This window comes from Myotis nattereri (assembly GCF_964212035.1).
Source record: "Myotis nattereri genome assembly, chromosome: 7".
Classification (NCBI taxonomy): Eukaryota; Metazoa; Chordata; class Mammalia; order Chiroptera; family Vespertilionidae; genus Myotis; species Myotis nattereri.
Genome location: NC_138082.1, coordinates 63,556,868 through 63,575,691, shown reverse-complemented (window position 1 = coordinate 63,575,691; position 18,824 = coordinate 63,556,868).

Sequence of the window (18,824 nt, the reverse complement as noted above, 5' to 3'; positions counted from 1 at the left end):
AATTAACCGAAATCCATACTTTATTCATACTGATATTTCTGTTGGGTCATATTGGACAAGTTAGTCTCTTTATGCTTTTCGTTTCCTTACTTTTTAAAAAAATATGTATTCTTATTGATTCAGAGAGAAATGGAGAGGGAGAGAGAGATAGAATCATCAATGATGAGAGGGAATCATTGATTGGCTGCCTCCTGCACGTCCCCCCCCCCCCCCTTACTGGGGATGGAGTCCTCAACCAGGCATATGCCCTTGACCAGAATCAAATCTGGGACCCCTCAGTCTGCAGGCAGACGCTCCATCCACTGAGCCAAACCAGCCAGGGCTGCCTTACTTTTATAAAAAAAATATATATATATATATATTTTATTGATTTCAGAGAGGAAGAAAGAGGGAGATAGACACAGGAATGATGAGAGAGAATCATTGATCAGCTGCTTCGTGCATACCCCCTTCTGGGGATGGAGACCTAAACCTGGGCATGTGCTCTGACGGGGAATCAAGCCATGACCTCCTGGTTCATAGGTTGATGCTCAACCTCTGAGCCTTGCCAGCTGGGCTCATTACTTCTAAAGCAGGTAGAATAATAGTGCCCACCTCATAGACTGTTTGTGAAGATTAAATCAGTTAATGTATAGCTACTACTTGTGCATTAGTGTGTATACACACACACACACACACACACAACCTAGTGCTGGGGAGTCACACAGAGCCTCTGAGAAGAACCATTGATCTCAGTATTGAAGTTGCTTACAACTCATTATTTTCTCATGCCTTATGATTTCTCTTTCAATTTGGCTTACTGGTCCAGATTATATAACAAGATTTCTGGTTCAATGATGATTGTAAGCTTTTTGAAATCGGAAACTATGTGCATTCATATTTGCCATGATAGAAAATCATCATGGAGATGAAAGGAGTCAGCGAGCAGCAGTATGACTGGAGGCTGTTAGGAATAACTTCATGGCAGAGGTGATGCTTGGACTGTTTTGAAAGATGAGTGAGTAGGTATTTGCCTGAATGCCAGGAAAAGATGTAAAGGGGTGAGGATATTCCAGGCAAAGGAAGCAGTGTGAATAGAGATATGGACTCCAAAACACTATGGGCAGTTGAGGAGACCCACAAGTAATCAAGAGATTAAGTTGGAGTTTGACAGGGGCCAATCATAGTCAGCCTTCTGTGCAATACTAAGGTAGATGTAATCCCCAAAGCAACAGGAAGCAACTGGGCAGATTTAAGCAGAGTCATGGCATTATCAGATGTGTATCTTCAGGAGATCCTCTGGCTTCAGTGTAGAGCAGGGGTGGAGAACATCTGGCCAGCGGGTTGTATAAGGCTCTTGAAATCATTTAGTCTGGTCCTGCCAAAGCATTAGGAGTGAGTTAATTAAATGTCTGACCAAATATAGCAGACTATTTTTTAAGTTGATAATTTTGTATGGCTGGAGAATGATGTTATAAATATTCAAATGGCCCCTGGCAGAAAAAAACGTTCCCCACTCAAGGTGTAGAGGGTAGGTTGGGAGGGTGTGGGATAGGAATTAGATCAACAGGACAGGAAACTACTGCTGTGTCCATGAGAAAGAACATGAGAGCCTGAACTAAGTGCACGAGAACATTGAGGAATCAACACAGCATAGCTATCCATTGGCTGCTGATGAGGAAAAGGGGACAAATTTAAGATGACCCTATATTTTTGACCTAAGATAACTGGTGAATGGAGTTGCCTTGGCTGAAATTTGGAATCCAGTAATATTAATATTTATGAAATGCATAAATGGTGACACTTGGCTAGGGATTTTCCCATTATCTATTTTTATTCTCATCATAATTAAGAAAATGGAAGTATTATTATACTCATGTTAAATATAAGAAATTAAGTATATTATTGAAGTTTCCAGGGCCGGATTTAAATCTAGGTCTATTAGTTTTAAAAACAGTGTTCTTTTTCCCATAGGTTCTCTCTCTTAGGAGGAAAACATGTTTTAGGATAAAGATAATGAGTTTGGTTTCAGATATCTTAATTTTTAAGGTGCCTGAGGGGCATTGATGTGGAGTTGTCAATAAGTCATTCAAAAGTAGCCCTATTGCTCAGGAAAGTGCTTTATATGGCAGACATATCTGAGGGTCATTGACATATAGCTAATAGTTAAAACCAAGGAACACCTTAACCTGGAATTCAACAATGGGCTTTGTGGGAAGGGAAGAAGGCCCATGAAATTTCTTAAAATATATGCAAATTTTGGTATATTTGAAAGTAGACCCATTTTTCCCTATTAGGGAGAGGGTGCATGATTTCTTCAGATTTTTTTTTAATCCTCACCCAAGAATATGTTTTTATTGATTTGAGAGAGAAATGGCAGCGGGGGGGGGGGGGGGAGAGATAGAGAGAGAGAGACATCGATCAGTTGCCTCCCAATTACGCCCTGACCAGGGATTGAACCTGCAACCTAGGTATGGGCCCTGACCAGAAATCTATCCCATAACCTTTTGGTGCATGGACAATGCCCCAACCAACTGAGCCACCTGGCCAGGGCTTCTTCCGATTCTTAAAGGAGTTCTTGACTCTAAAATGATCAAGAAACACTACTGTAGAGTATAAAAGAGAAAGGGTAAAAGTCAGAGCACTAGGGAATATTAGTTAAAGGGATAACAGAAGTGTTACCTATACTAATAAAGAGCTAATATGCTAATGGTCAATACACTGTAACGATAACGACCAGATCATTAGCATATTAGCTGGGGTGTTGCTCCCGAGATGGGGCAAAAGTGGGGAGGCACCCAGAGGAGGCAGGACCATCCCCTGCTGGGGAGGGCAGGGGTGAGAGTGCATAGCGCCCCCATCACCAGTCCTTTGCCACCCACTGCTTGCACTCTGAGTGCCCAGCGACCCACCTGCCAGGGGAAGGAGCACAGCACAACAGGTGGGAGGCTTCCATGCTCTCCTCTGGCACCATGACCAGGCGGTGCTGCTGCGTTGCTCCAGAGACAGGCGGAAGTGGGGAGGCACCCAGAGAAGGCGGGACCAGCCCTAGGCGATTGAGGGACTGAGGGCAGGTCTTGAAGTGGCCAGAAAAGGCCAGAGGGTTTGGGGGCTGGGCCAGGCGACTGGAGCTCTGCGTTGAGAGGTTTGGGTGTCAAGGCAGGGTGGCGCCGCACAGTTTCAAATCGGGCGCTGGGCTCCTAGTAGAATAATAAGAATTTAGGAAAATTCCAGGATAAACAGAATGGGGAAACAGACAGATAATTAAACAGCAGTTTGCAGCCACTTATTAAATCTTATCTTCCCTAAACCAAAGGTGCTTAAGAAAAAATGGTTTGCACTTCTCTCCCCCAAACAGCTGGTAAATAGTTTAAATTATCCTACTTAGGGAGATAGATAACAGAAATCCAGTTAAGTGCCATTTGCCAATCCCACTCAAGTTCAGACAAATTAAGAGAATAAATCTCATTTTGGTACATCAGCATAAAGCTGATGAATACTTTATTGATCTGCCCCTAAGACCTCCCCTAAATGCCCAGCCTTAAAACCCCTGAAAATGAAGGTCCCAAGGGATTCTCCCTCCTGGGAGCATGCCCAAGACATTCCCTCCTCCCTCTCAATCCCCTTACTCCCCCCTTCCATATCCCCCAACCTTTAAGGGAGCCCATGAGACTTGCAACCAGGGGGGCAATGAGCAGCGGCAGCTCTTCCCAGGCTAAACCCCTGGGACTGTCTCCAAGGCCTCCTGTTCTGTGACTTCCCAGTGAGCCAAGGCAGCCAGCCTAGGCTCTCCTATTGCTTCTTCTATGCCCTTCCTTATTTCACCGCCCTTAGTATGTTTTTGCTGTGGTCAATACATTTTTGCTTGCTTCTACACTTTGTCTCTTGATTGAAATCTTTCCTTCAAGAAGACATGAACCGAGGTCTCATCATTGATAGAAGAAAAACTAAGAATGGAAACTGAGAAATTCCAATCCAAGGATTTTAGGGAATCTGAAAAGAGAGAAGTATTCTAGACATCAAGATGATAATTGCTCAATGTTATTAGATGCTACAAAGAGGTCTTATTGAGAACCACCAAACAGTCCAGTGTATTTTATTAATAAGGTAATGGTGTCTTTGCCACAGGAGTTTCAGTGGAGTGGAATGGGGTAGGGCAGATTTTTTTTTTTTTTTTTTTACTGTGTGTATTCAAAGGCTGAAACATAAACCTCCTAAGGACAGAGACTTTATCTGTTTGTTCACTGTATTCCTGTGACTTCACTGTATTCCATATTCCTTCCACAAAGAGGTGACCAATAAATATTTGTTGAAAGTTGAACAGATGGCTCTGGCTGGGTAGCTCAGTTGGTTAGAGTATCGTCTTGATACCCAAGGTTGTGGGTTCGATCCCCGGTCAGGGCACATCAAGAATCAACCAAAAAATGCATAAATAAATGGAACAGCAAATCAATGTTTGAACAGATGGAGAAGTGGTGATCGTTCATAATAAGCTACCATTAATAAAAACTGCTTTTTGCTGTTCTACTGCCAGGCTCCAAACTTACGTTAACATCTGTTGGTTAACATGTGTCAACCCAATAGCTTGCCTGGGAAAGTAGCAGTGTCTACATTGAGACTCACAGATGCTAAGTAAGGTGCCTGATGCTGTATAACTACATGTAGTGATGACTGAGATTCAAACTTGGATTTATCTGGCTCCAAAATATCTACTCCTTCCGCAACAATAAAACTAAGAAGAAGAGAGAGAGGTGAATATCTGTCTCAACTGTTATTCCAGTGTCTCCTTATCTATTTGCTTTCTTTCGCTCTCTCTTGGATTGTTCTTATTTTTCAGAGACAAAGCAGGGCCTTTGCTGAACTATAAAGATTGATCAAAGTACCAGATTATGAGATTATTCAGAGGCCAATATGTAATCCTTGGGGTTTTCTTTCTCATCTCACTCTCACAGCTGTCTGCATTAATGCTTTTTGATAAACATATGGCTTCCTTTTTATTCTAGAAAACACTAATTCTCAATAACAAAGGATGCATATTTAAGCAAAAGATGGAATATACAGTCATCACACAGTGCTCACAATGACTATTGTCTTGCTATTAGCTCTTTCAATAAAGACAATAGGATTGTAATACCAAAAGAGACAAGAGGGAATATTTTCTGCTCAACCAAGCATATCTGAAGCACATTAAAAGTTTGGAGAGAATATTCTGTGTTATTATAAGAAAGATAGAATAGAAGTATTACCTGGTTGCAAGAAATAGCATTTAACAAAAAGGTAATAATAGACATTTTAAAAGGGTATGGATAAAAGAAAAAGTATGTGAATACTTGTTTTTTGTTCTTTGATTAGGTCACAGAACTCAACTATTGAGAACACATCTTTTTAAGTTGCCTGTATCAGTGCTGCAATAGCTTTTTATGTTAAGATAGGCATATGTTTTGGCCATTTCTAGAAAATTCAAGAGTTTCTGGAAAGCCCTTCGAAGTTGTAGCCATGCATTGCGAGATGACAACCTGTGAAAGTTATAGAGAGTGAATGGTTATGTCTCTCTTTTCCTCTCATTGTGTGATTTTGGGACTAAAAGGAGGGCAAGGGTGAATCTCTAAATTGAAACAATTCTGAAGCCACTCAGTTGTTGGTGTTCTAAACAATTTAATGCATTTCTGACACAGCCCTCTCTTCCCAGCTGTATTTTATACAGCAACTAATGTCATTAAAAAGTATAGATTATATAGGGAACATGAAGAGGAGCCCTCAATGTAATATTTTGGTTTTCAGTTTGTGACTCATAAGTCTACCACTGGACTTTAATTGTGATATTAGATATGACACTGCTCTTCTCTGTGACCCTCTCCTTATCATTGCAATGGAGACAATGATATTATCTACTTCATTGTATACAATAATCCATGTAAAGAATTTAGCGCAATGCACAGCACTTAGCAAGTACAAAGTAAATGTTAGCCATCATCTTCATTATCATCATGAACATAATCATCACTGAAAGCCATACCATTGGGGCTGCACACCATTCTTATAGGCAGGTGATGATGCTGTAAAGGAGCTTTGGTTCCCATATGCATGCACAGTGCTTATGGGTGGGATACTGCCCTGGGCCTTCCTGTTTGGCACCAGGAAATGGTTTGGTTTAGAAAGGAACAGAAATAGGTTAAGGTGGGTCTTTCATCAGGAAGTCCACCTGCTTTGTCCCCAGCTACTTCACTTGAGATGAAGAATTCTTGTAGACAGAGCAAAGAGCAGCGGTGTGGAGAAGATTTAAACAAAATCAGTATAAACACTGAGTGAGAAACATCTATAAGTCACATTTTGCAAACTCAGGATTCAAGCTGTGATGATTTGGCTACATAAAGAAGTGAAGCCCTAGCTGGTTTGCTCAGTGGATAGAGCGTTGGCCTGGGGACTGAAGGGTCCCAGGTTCGATTCCAGTCAAGGGCACATGCCCGGGTTGCGGGCTCGGTCCCCAGTGGGGGGCGTGCAGGAGGAAGCCAATCAATGATTCTCTCTCATCATTGATGTTTCTATCTCTCTCCCCCTTCCTCTCTCAAATCAATGAAAATATATTTTTTAAAAAAGAGTGAAAATGTTTAGGTTTTAAATGGGTGTTTAAAGCTATCAAGAGCTTGGAAGAAATGCATAATCTCTGGCTCCATCACCAAACTACTGCCCCCAGAATCTGTATTTTAACAAGATCCCTATAGTTCATATGCACAATAAAGTTATCTTGAATGAGATTGACCAGGAGGTGGAAAAGAAATGGTAGCTTTGGGGCTTGCATAATGTAATAACCCAGATATATAGGATTGGAATCTATGAGGGGCTTAAGAAGCTGCATTTTAAGAAACTCTTCAGGGAATTTTTATGAATACTTGAATTTGAGGACTATAGGTAAACTGTATGTATATTGTGCTGGGGAGAAGTGCAATACACAGTATGAACGTCAGGTGTCACAACTCTACAATTTAAAAAGACCCTGATAGTTAGCAGCTAAAAGAATTACTACAAGAACATTTTCTAAAATTGAAATGTAAAGATCTAGGGGAAATGAACAGTTAAACAGCTGTGAATTATCCTGTGATTTTATTAAAGATCTCTAAGACATATAAATGGCTTACAAAGAGTAGAGGATGGAGATTTAGAAATGTTGGGTATATGTGAATGAACTCACATCAGAAGAATAATACCTCACTGTGTTTGCTTGTTTTGTTGTTTAAAATACCAAACTGGACTCTACAGTCTGAAAATATGTGCGGCAGCTCAGCGGCTCTTTCTGAGAATATTTTCTTTTTCATTTTTCCTGGCCTTATGTAACAATACTAGTTTTATACTGGGTTTGCCAGATATTTACTTTTCATTTGTAGTTCGGGATTGAAAGTCTTGTGCAATGTCTACATGGACATTTTCTTTATTTGTGAACACTGCACCATGCTGAGACAAGGATTCACGTTCTGGCTTCCCTATCCCACAACACTTTCTTAACATCTGTCAGCCTTGAAACAGGCATAAAAATACCCAGATAAGGGTTGCAATGAGGAGGATCCAGTTAATTAATACAGGGTGGGGCAAAAGTAGATTTAAAGTTGTGAGGACGAAAAACACAGAGTTTATTCTTGTATTATTATTTATTGATTATTGTATTAGTTTCCATACAAACAACTGTAAACCCAGACCTGTATAACATATGTGAAAATATTTATAAAATTTAAAGTATTAAATATATGCAAAGTAGCATTTGAATGCGTATAGTGTTGGGCTTTGCTTTGATATTGGTCTTTGCAAGCCCCGCCAAAGCACCATTTCCGTAAAAAATGACTCCCTTTCTGTTAGGAGCCTAGTTATTCTCCCCAACTAGGTCTTTCCTTCCACTCCAAGTAGAGTTGCCCTGAAAAATACAGGGCACTCAGTTAAATTCGAGTTTTGCATAAACAATGAGTAGTTTTCTAGGATGTACTAAATATTGCATGGCAATCTGGCCAACTCCAAGGCAAACTGAGAAAGCTGTCCCATGTTTCTCTCTGTAAACCCCAACCTCATCTGACTGCTCAAATTTTCTGTGTTGCCTGTTATGGAAAAAGTTTGGCTCCAAGACAGTAATGTAGGTCTAAAAATGTTTTGATAGAATTGCTCCTATCTGAAAGCTTGCATCTTCAAAAATTTCACACTTCCCGTCTAGAAGAGGCTTGCTTGGACTTATATTCTAAAGATTGCTTGGGGAAAAAGTAGGGACTCTTGGGTAACTAATCCTGGGAGTTATTTTTTATTTCTGTTATTTCCTGTAATTAGGCTCATTTTTATTATTCATTAACATCTCCTTCTCCCACTGTGTGGTTGCCGGACTAGAAGGAAGAAAAGGGTGAATCTACAAAAGGAAGCAACTCTACAGCCACTCAAATGTTAGCGTTATGAACAATGTTGATGCATCTCTGGTACAGCCCTCTCTTCCCACTTATATTTCATGCAGCAAATAATGCTATTAAAATGTATAGAGATAGTTCACACCCAATAAGCGTGCAGAGAAGCGAGAAGGGAAGGTGGGCACCAGATGTGTGCTAAATGTTGAGAAAGAGTTATCCTGGGAAACAGTTTGCAGTTTTAAAGTACTTGAGGATAATCCGCAAAATGGGAGTTTTAACTACAGTGAAATAAGTGCATAATTACACTTTCTTGGGTCTGCCCTGAAGTGGAAGGAGGAATCGCGCTAGGAATCCTGATGTAATGAACAGCTAAATCTAACAGGAAGCCCTTGAAGGGACTGCAAAAAAAAATGTCACCTTTGGGCTCAGCTAATGTTAACATACACCTGCCTGTGGACACTAGGTGGCGATATAAGGTAATAGAACAATTTCAGAGTTTGTGATGGATACTAAATTTGTGGGGGGAGAGTTGTGAGATGAGTTTTTGTTTCCTGCTGTTAACACAGAGTCCTTCAATTTATGGTAGAAGGTTCTTTCAGTTGTGATCTTGTGATATTTCCATGGGGACGTGAACCGTGTTAAATCCACCTCTGGGGACTCCTTTTTTTCTTCCATTCTAGGACTGATGACTCCACACTTCTTCAAAGTACTTAATTAGTCTCATCAGGCACCCAAACTTGATACCTAGGTCCAAATTTAGATACAGAGATGGCAAAGCTGTCTAATTGGCATTTGAGGCCATTAGAAGGAGCCAGGAGAGGAAAGCGACATTGTCCTGAGGTGATTTGAGCCGTGAATGAAGGTAAGGCTATATTCCTGGGCCGTGTTCCTGTCACTAGGAACATTTGCTAATCTGCGGACAAAATGCAGCGGGAATATCGCCTGGACACGCTGGAGGCCGGTGCTCTGTCATTCGAACAGAGCAGGCACTCCACCAGCCCCGGGAGTATCAGTGATTATTCTGCTTACCCTTTGGTTTGGGTTCCTATTTTCTCTATGGTTTGGTGATGTTCGGTTGGCATCAGTCACGCATGCTTATTAATTGCTCAAAGAAGCTTTTGTCCTTAGAAAAATCAACAGACTCTTAGCTGAAGTAAATTTTTTCTCTATTTTAATTTTTATCGATATTGCTGAGTTCTGAGGAAATTACCTGCATGTTAAATGAACATTGGAACCTTTTTCTCTATTGTTTTGGGAATTTTCTGCACTCCTTTTGTAATTATGCCCTTTCTCCTGCCCAAGTAAAACAGAATGATTTAGTTAGAATTTTGGGATGAAACATCAATTCTTTTTTCTCAATAAAAATCTAGGATTCAAGTTAATTTTCATGCTCCAATTTGTATTCCTCCTTCCCCTTATCTTCAGCTCTTTTCTAACATTACTTACCTTTAGCTAAGCTGATTATGGTTATTTCCACCTGAGCCCTTCTCATCCTGTTCTCACCAACTGGTGTGCCTCTTCTCCCTTCTTTACTTAAGTAGACATGCTACTGTTTTTTCAAAATTCAGCGGCAAGGCATGTCCTTCATAAAGGTATCTCTGGGTAATTCACACTAACCTCCTGTTTCCTGAACTCATTACATAATATTACTCAGGTTTATACACATGCACATGTGCGCACACACATAAACACACACATGCACAACTGACTAGATAAGCTTTTTGAGGATGAGTACTGCACCTCAATGTCACCTAGCTGTATGGTGTGCATTGTTTATACATACTCAATAGACATCCATTTATTGTCCATCTCTGTGATCCCAGAGTCTAAAACATAGTAGGTGTTCAATAAATGTTTGTTGAAAATGCTGAAGAATTTATTTAAACTACTCTGATGAAGTACTAGGTCTCCTATATTAAATTGTAACATTTGATGTAAAAAGCTTGGTAGTCATCAAGCATAGACCTTGCAAGAGCTAGCTCAAGCCTTATCTCTTCCATGACAAATTCCCTAGGCTAGCCACAATCCTGATTTCTCCTCCTCATTTAGTAAGACAGAGTTGCTAAACTATCTTATCATATCTGCCCTTACCATTGAGTACTAGTAAGTGCCTAAGGTTTATATCTGTAGAATGGGGTTGATTAGTGATTAAATGTCTTTAGATATATCTATAAAGTACTTAAAACTTTTATTGGCATATAATAAGTGGTTGGTTAGTGTTAATTATTATTATTACTGATGTGAATTTAAGTTGTTCATTGTTTTCTATGTATAGAGCCTGTCCTACCTACTGTTCTTTGTTTCTTTTTCCTATTCCCTTTGATTGAGATTGACTATTTTTTACAATTACATTTTATTTATATTGTTTTGTTTTTTCTTAATTTCTATTGGATTGATGATATGTACCATTAACTTATCACAGTCTGCCTTCAAATAATATTATACTTTTTTATATGCAGTATAAAAACCTTATAACAGTTTTCTTCCATCTCTTTATCCTTTGTGTTATTGTTGTCTGTATTTTACTTACACACATGGTGTAAATCCCAAACTACAGTGTTATTATTTTTGCTTTAAGGTCAGTTATATTTTTGAAAATAATTTTTAAAGGTGAGAAAATTGTCTTTAGCATTCCCCCACATGTTAATCTTTTCTGGCTTCCGTCAATCCTCTGTGAAGGTTTAACTTGCTATTTTAACTATTTCTGAGAAACTTCCTTTAACATTTTTGGGGTGCAATGGATTCATTTAGTTTTGTTCACCTGAAAATGCGTATTTATCATTTTTGAAAGATATTTTCCCTTGTTAAAAAGCTGTAGGTAGACAGTTTTTAATTCGTATTTCAATATATTTGGTTTGCATAGTTTCTTATGAAGAGTCTGCTGTCACCCTTTTCTTTGTTGCTCTGTATGTATGTCACAATGTGTTTTATGTTCCTGGATGATTTTAAGATTTTTTTTTTTTTTGTAGGGAGAGGCTCTAGGGTCAAACCTCGGGCTGACCTGTGGCAGGGCCACAAACAAGTCCCAGCCTGGAAGGCAGAGCTCTCCGAGCATAATTAAGCCTGACCTTGTAGCCCTCCCTAATTCCTTCCTAAGTAGCTAATGGGCTGTGGGAGGTGCATCAAGTGTTGCCAAAACAAGAACATTTGTGTACATGTTAACCTACCCTTGTTTTAATCAGACTATAAAATAAAGCATCGTTTTGCCGTCTGGGTCTTTTGTGTCCTCATCCAGGCATGGGAGATCCACTGAGCCCCAGCCGTATTCTCTTGTCTGTCCTTTCTTCAATCCTTCACCACCCCTCCTCAGCTTCACCCTTGGCTGTGAACTTTTTATCGTTAGTTTTCAGCAATTTGATTATGTTGTGCCTTGACATACAGTACGCTTCTGAGGATTCTATTTTGTTCTCTGAATTTTCCCTCCAGTTTGGCTGGTGGGAAGACAGACTATTCCTAGCCTTTTGTGAGTCAGAGGTGTCTTCTGACTAGTTCTTTCTGACGGTTCTTTCCACAGCCTTGGGCCACTTTCTTTCATGCTTGAACAGGTAAGTAGCTAGCCAAAGTCTCAAGCACATGCTAGTGCAGATCTCAGTAGTTTTCTCTTTGTACAGCTCCTTCCTTCGCGGTACTAGGCTCCACAAAAATTCTATCTTTCTTGGCTCACCTGAATTATGATCTCTGCTTTTTCAACTTAGGGAGACTGCGTGGCTCTGTGTGGTTGCCCCAAAACTGCCTCCACGAAGTAATCTGATGAACTTGAGGTCCCATTGTCTGTTTTTCTTCTCTCAGAGGTCTCAACCTGTTAATGCCTCTTTTCCAAGCCATTGTTTTCTATATTTTGTCTCATTTTCTAGCTGTTTATAACAGGAGTGGTAATGATGGTGGTGGTGCTAACTCCATCTCTTTTTTTTACTCCATTTGGCTTGAAGCAAAATTGTGGATATAATGGTGGAGTTTGAAGGTGGTTTTTACTTCCAAACCTACTGCTATTAAAGACCAAAGGAATATCTCAGAGTTTATGATAAAAGGAATAGCCAGTAAATTAATGGTAAGACCAGAGCACATATGAGTACCCAGTGATTCCCAAGCAATGAAAAATAAAAGGATCACAGTGATCCTCTGAATGAGAAAGCGATTTTAACTGTGCATCAGGTAGAGTGGGAAATGCCATGAAATGTAGTCCTTTCCTTCTACAATCTCTGCAGTCACAGGATTCTTTTAAATGGAGTAACTGAAATCCAAAGAGGTCATTACCTTTCTTTCTGGCAGACAGTTGGCAGGGAGCACCAAAGTGCACTAGTATGCCAAATGCTTAAAAAGTATATGTACTGGTATAGGTAAAAGAAAAGCAACTTTAATGTTCTGACTTCAAATTAGAAGATTATGTTTAACTTTCTACTGGATACTTTATTGCTTTCCCATTCATTTTGTATAAAAACAGCTCCTCTTATAATTTTGCTTTGGTATGTTGATTTAGCTTTGGCCTAACTACCCCAAAATTCAGTGAAAAATTTAGTATCTAAATCTCCATTAAAAATAGTAATGCATTTTACTGAGCATAGTTATACCATTCAGAAATGATATAAATGTGTGGAGATGAATATAGCTTCAAACTCTATAGAGGGTTATATAATTTTAATATTTTTAAAATTAGTTTCTTTTAAAGTGTTATGGATTTTCAAATAAAATTACTCTCTATTATTGTATACTTAGAGATATTTTCCATGAATAATGTGTAAATTATTTGCTTCTTCCGAGTCTGTTATGGTTTTCAATGTTACATGGAATAATATATTGGGAAAATTTTTCTATTTTGTGGCAAATTTAACTATCTTTTAAAAATGGTTCAAATCCCCAGCTTTAATATCTTACTGTTAAGTAATTTAAAAAACATTCTGCAAAAGAATCTCAGGATTAATAGAAATTATTTTATATTGGCTAATTGCAAATTTTAACCATAATTCTTAATAAGTTTCTCTTTGACATGAATTTATAAATATCAATTATAATGAATCTGCCTCTCTAAATCAAAGGAGCTATTAAAACCAAATGATCCAATTACAGGTTTGTTTTAAAAATGAATGAATAAGAATTCTTTATATATTTTGGAAATTAATCCCTTATCAGATGTATCATTGCCAAATATCTTCTCCCATACAGTGGGATCCCTTTTCATTTTGTTGATGCTTTCTTCTGCTGTGCAGAAGCTTTTTATTTTGATGTTGTGCCATTTGTTTATTTTCTCCTTTGTTTCCCTTGCCCTAGGAGATGTATCTGCAAACAATTTGCTACAAGAGATGTCTGAGATTTTGCTGCCTATGGTTTCTTCTAGGATTTTTATGGTTTCATGACTGACATTTAAGTCTTTTATCCATTTTGAATTTATTTTTGTGCACGATGTAAGTTGATGATTTAGTTTCATTTTTTGCATGTACCTGCATGCAATGCTTTCCTAACACCAGTTATTGAAGAGAACATGTTTACTCCATTGTATGCTCATAAAACCTAACAAAAGGAAGACAAACAATCCAATTAAAAAAATGGGCAAAAGACCTAAATAGACACTTCTCCAAGAGGACATACAAATGGCCAACAGATGTATGAAAAAATGCTCAAAGTCACTAATCATCAGACCTGAACTGGTCTTGGTGATTAATTGTTGGATTCTAGGCTTAAATATAGGTAAAGGAGAAGATGTTGGTGTGTTTTAACAAAAACAAATATTCATAAACTAGAGGCCCGTTGCACAAAAATTTGTGTACTCGGGGGGAAGGGGGGTCCCTCAGCCCAGCCTGTGCTCTCTCGCAGTCTGGGACCCCTCGGGAGATAACGACCTGCTAGCTTAGGCCTGCTCCCAGGTGGCAGAGGGCAGGCCCAATCCCTAGGTGCAGCCCCTGGTTGGGCTCAGAGTAGGGCTGATTGGGGAGTTGGGGCGCCGCCTCTGTCATGCACAGAGCAGGGGGGATCAGGAGGTTGCGATGCCACCCTCAGTCACATTCAGGATAGGGCCAATTGGGGGGTTGGGGCACCGCCCTCTGTGACACTCAAGGCAGGGTCGGTGGGCAGGTTGTGGCGCCACCCCTGTCACGCACAGAGCAGGGCCAATCAGGGGGTTGGGGTGCTGCCCCCTGTCACTCACAGAGCAGGGCCCATCAGGGGGGTTGGGGCTCCATACCCTGTCATGCACAGAGCAGGGTTGATCAGGGGGTTGGGGAGCTCCCCTCCGTCACGCACAGAGCAGGGCCGATCAGGGGGTTGGGAGGCTCCCCCCTGTCACACACAGAGCAGGGTGGATCAGGGGGTTGGGGCACCGCACCCTGTCACACTCAGGGCAAGGCCGATGGGGAGGTTATGGCTCTACCTCGTCACACACAGAGCAGGGCCCATGGGGGGCAGTTGGGGCATTGCCCTCTATCACCCACAGAGCAGGGCTGATCAGGGGGTTGGGGCGCCGCCACTGTCACACTCAGGGCAGGGCCAATGGGGAGGTTATGGCTCTACCCCGTCACACACAGAGCAGGGCCGATCAGGGGGTTGGGGCACCACACCCTGTCACACACAGAGCCGCAGGGCAATCAGGGGGTTGGGGAGCTCACCCCTATCAGGCACAGAGCAGGGCTGATCAGGGGATTGGGGCGCCTTCCCCTGTCAGGAACAGAGCAGGGCGGATAGGGAGGTTGTGGCCCCGCCCCCTGTCACACACAGAGCTGCAGGGCCATCAGGGGGTTTGGGCGCTGCCCCCTGTCACGCTGATCCTGGTGCCAGGAGGCCTCGCGGCTCCGCTGATCCCGGTGCTGGGAGGCATATTACCCTTTTACTATATAGGATAGAGGCCTGGTGCACCAGTGGGGGCCGGCTGGTTTGCCCTGAAGGGTGTCCTGGATCAGGGTGGGGGTCCCCACTGGGGTGCCTGGCCAGCTTGGATGAGGGGATGATGGCTGTTTGCAGCTGGTCACACACCCTTCAGGGTGAGGGTCCCCACTGGGGTGCCTGGCCAGTCTGGGTGAGGGGCTGAGGGCTGTTTTCAGGCTGGCGGGTGACTGAAGCTCCCAACTGCTCCTTTTTTTCTTTTTCTTTTTTTTTTTTTTTTATTCTGGGCCAGCTTTAGCTCTGAGGCTCCAGCTCTTAGGTCTCCACTGCTGAAAGCAGGTTTCTGACCTTTGTTTACCTTCTGTATTTGAAACAATGTTGCGATCCTGCTGGCTGAAGCCCGGGACTAAAGCAGGTTTCTGGGGTTTTGTTAGCTTCTATATTTGTAACATAGTTGCTTAGAGTTGCAGCTCAGAGGCTGGCAGCGGCAGGTGGGGAACGTTGGAGTCCTCCATCACTGAAGCAAGCAAGCCTCATGTTCGCTTTAAGCTGCCTGGCTGCCGGCCGCCATCTTGGCACACCCCATTTTCCTTCCACCATAACTTATGGCAACTACTAATCTACTTTTTATCTTTATGCATTTGCCTATCCTGGACATTTCAAACAAATTGATCATATAATATGGTCCTTTTGTTATCTGCCTCTTTCACTTAGCATAATATTTCCAAGATTCATTCATGTTGTAACATGTATTAACATTTAGCTTTTTATAGCCAAATAATATTCCATTGTATGGATACACCACATTTTGTATTTCTGTTTAACAGTTGATAGACATTTGTGCTGTTTGCACATTTTGGCTATTGTGAATAGTTCTGCTATAAATATTTACGTGAATGTTTTTGTGTGGGCATATATTTTTGTTTCTCTTGGGTGTATACCTATGAGTGGTACTGCTTGGCCATGTGGTTACTCTATGCTTAACTTTTTCAGGAGCTGCCAAACTGTTTTCCAAAGTGGCTGCACAATTTTATGTGCTCATCAGTGATGTATGAAGGTTCTAATTCCTGCACACCCTCGACAACATTTGGTATTATTTGTCTTTTTTTTATAGTTATCTTAATGGCTGTGAATGGTATCTCATTGTGGTATTGATATATTTCTCTAATGAATAATAATGCTAAGCATCATTTTATGTGCTTATTGACCATTTGTATATCTTCCTTGGAAAAATGTTTATTTAAATTTTATCCATTGGGTTATTTGTCTTTTTATTGTTGAGTTGTAAGGGTTTTTCATATGTTCTGGATATAAACCCCTTATGAGATATATATATATTTACTTCTGGGTTATCTTTTTACTTTTTTTTTTTTAATCCTCACCTGAGGATATTTTCTCCATTGCTTTCTAACAAGAGTAGTTGGGAGGGAAGAGGGGAGGTGGGAGACAGTGAAACATCAATGTGATGTGAAAGAGATACATCTACTGGTTGCCTCCTGCATGTGCTCCTACCGGGGCTGGGGAACAGAACCCAGGACCCTACAGTCCACAGGCTGATGCTCTAGCCACTGAGAAAAATGGGCCAGTCCTTTCACGTTTTTGATGGTGTCCTTTGATGTACAAAAGCTTTTATTTGATGATGTACAATTAATATCTATTTTTTGTCACTTTGCTTTTGATGTCATAGCTAAGAAACCATTTTCTAATCTAAGGTCACAAAAGATTTGCTATGTCTTCTAAGAGTTATATAGTTTTAGCTCTTACATTTATGTTTCTGATTCATTTTGAGTACATTTTTGCATATGGTGGGTATAGGGGTCCAACTTCATAATATTTCTCATGTAGATATACAGTTGTGCCAGCATCATTTATTGAAAAAACTACTCTTTCCTTATTGAATTGTCTTACTCTATCAAGTTTTAAATATACTATCACTTTTAATTTCCAAGAGCTTAGTTTTATTTTCTGAATGTTCCTATTACATGTTCTGCAATATCCTGTTCTTATTTTTTTTTGGTTTTTTTTGAGCGTATTAATATTAGTTGTTTGTTTTTAACATGTCTCTCTAGACTTTTCCCTCATTTAAAAAATCTCCTTCTGAGAGTGACATCAGTAAGATGGTAGGATAGGCAAACTCCCATCAGCAACAATAATTTGACAACAATCCATGGAAACAAATGCCTTTGTGGGAACTTTGGGATCCAGCCACAGTCCAGGAGCATCCTGCCCTCCCTGGGACCTGCCAGGAGTCACACCTGGTAGAGCTGTGGAGGTAGGCCTCCTGATCTCGATCTGTCAGCAAATCCTAAGACAGGATCAGCTCCAGGCCCTCTCAACCTCAGTCTGGGAGCAAAACTGCTTCCAGTATCTGAAGTCTGATTGAGATCAACAGGCCTGCCTCTGGAGACACAAGGAGTCTCTCTTCCGCTGGGTCCCTAGGTGGGCAGAACTGCTCTCACACTGCTGAGATGGGCCTGAGCCAAGTCACAGGGCCACTTCAGGCTCTACAATTGCCAAAAAGCAAAGCAAACAAAACCCCCTTTGATAACCTGATTAAAAATGAGCCAAAGACTCAACTAGACATTTCTCCAAAGAAGATATACAAATGGCCAGCAGGCATATGAAAGATGCTGCATGTCACTAATCACCAAGAAAATGCAACTCAAAAAACCACAATGCAATATCACCTCACACCTGTTAGGATGGAATATAAATAAATATATATATATATATATATATATATATATATATATATATATAGACAGCAAGTGTTGATGAAGATGTGGAAAAACTGAAACCCTTATACACTCTGTGTGGGAATGCAAAATGGTGCAGCTGCTATGCAAAACAGTATAGAGTAGTGATGGCAAAGCTTTTGAGCTCGGCGTGTCAGCATTTTGAAAAACCCTAACTTAACTCTGGTGCCGTGTCACATATAGAATTTTTTTGATATTTACAACCATAGTAAAACAAAGAAATATTTTTGATATTTATTTTATATATTTAAATGCCATTTAACAAAGAAAAATCAACCAAAAAATGAGTTCTCGTGTCACCTCTGACACGCGTGTCATAGGTTTGCCATCACTGGTATAGAGGTTCCTCAAAAAATTAAAAACTGAATTACCACATAATCGAGCCATCTCACTTCTGTGTATGTATCCAAATTGAAACCAGGAAATTGAGATATTAGCACACCCATCCATGTTCATTGCAGCACTATTCACGGTAGTCATGTTGTAGAAACAACCTAAAAGAACAATGATACAAGAATGGGCAAAGCAAATGTGGACTACACATCCAATGGGACATTAGGTTTTAAAAGGAAGGAAATTCTGCGATAGGCAACAACATGATGAGTGTTGGACAAGACACCAAGTAAAATAAGTCAGTCATAGAAGGACAAGGACTTATGTGATTCCATCTAATAGTCAAAATCACAGAATAGAAGAGAGGAATATTGGGCACCAGGGCTGGGTGGAAGGGAAATTGCAAACTGCTGATCGTTGGGCAAGATGAATGCATTCTAGAGACCTGCTGTACCACATTGTGCCTGTAATTGATAACTGCGTATTGTCCACTTAAAAATGTAACAAAGTAAATCTCATATAAGTGTTCTTATGACAATAAAATAGTTAAGAAGTCCATTTGCAGACATAT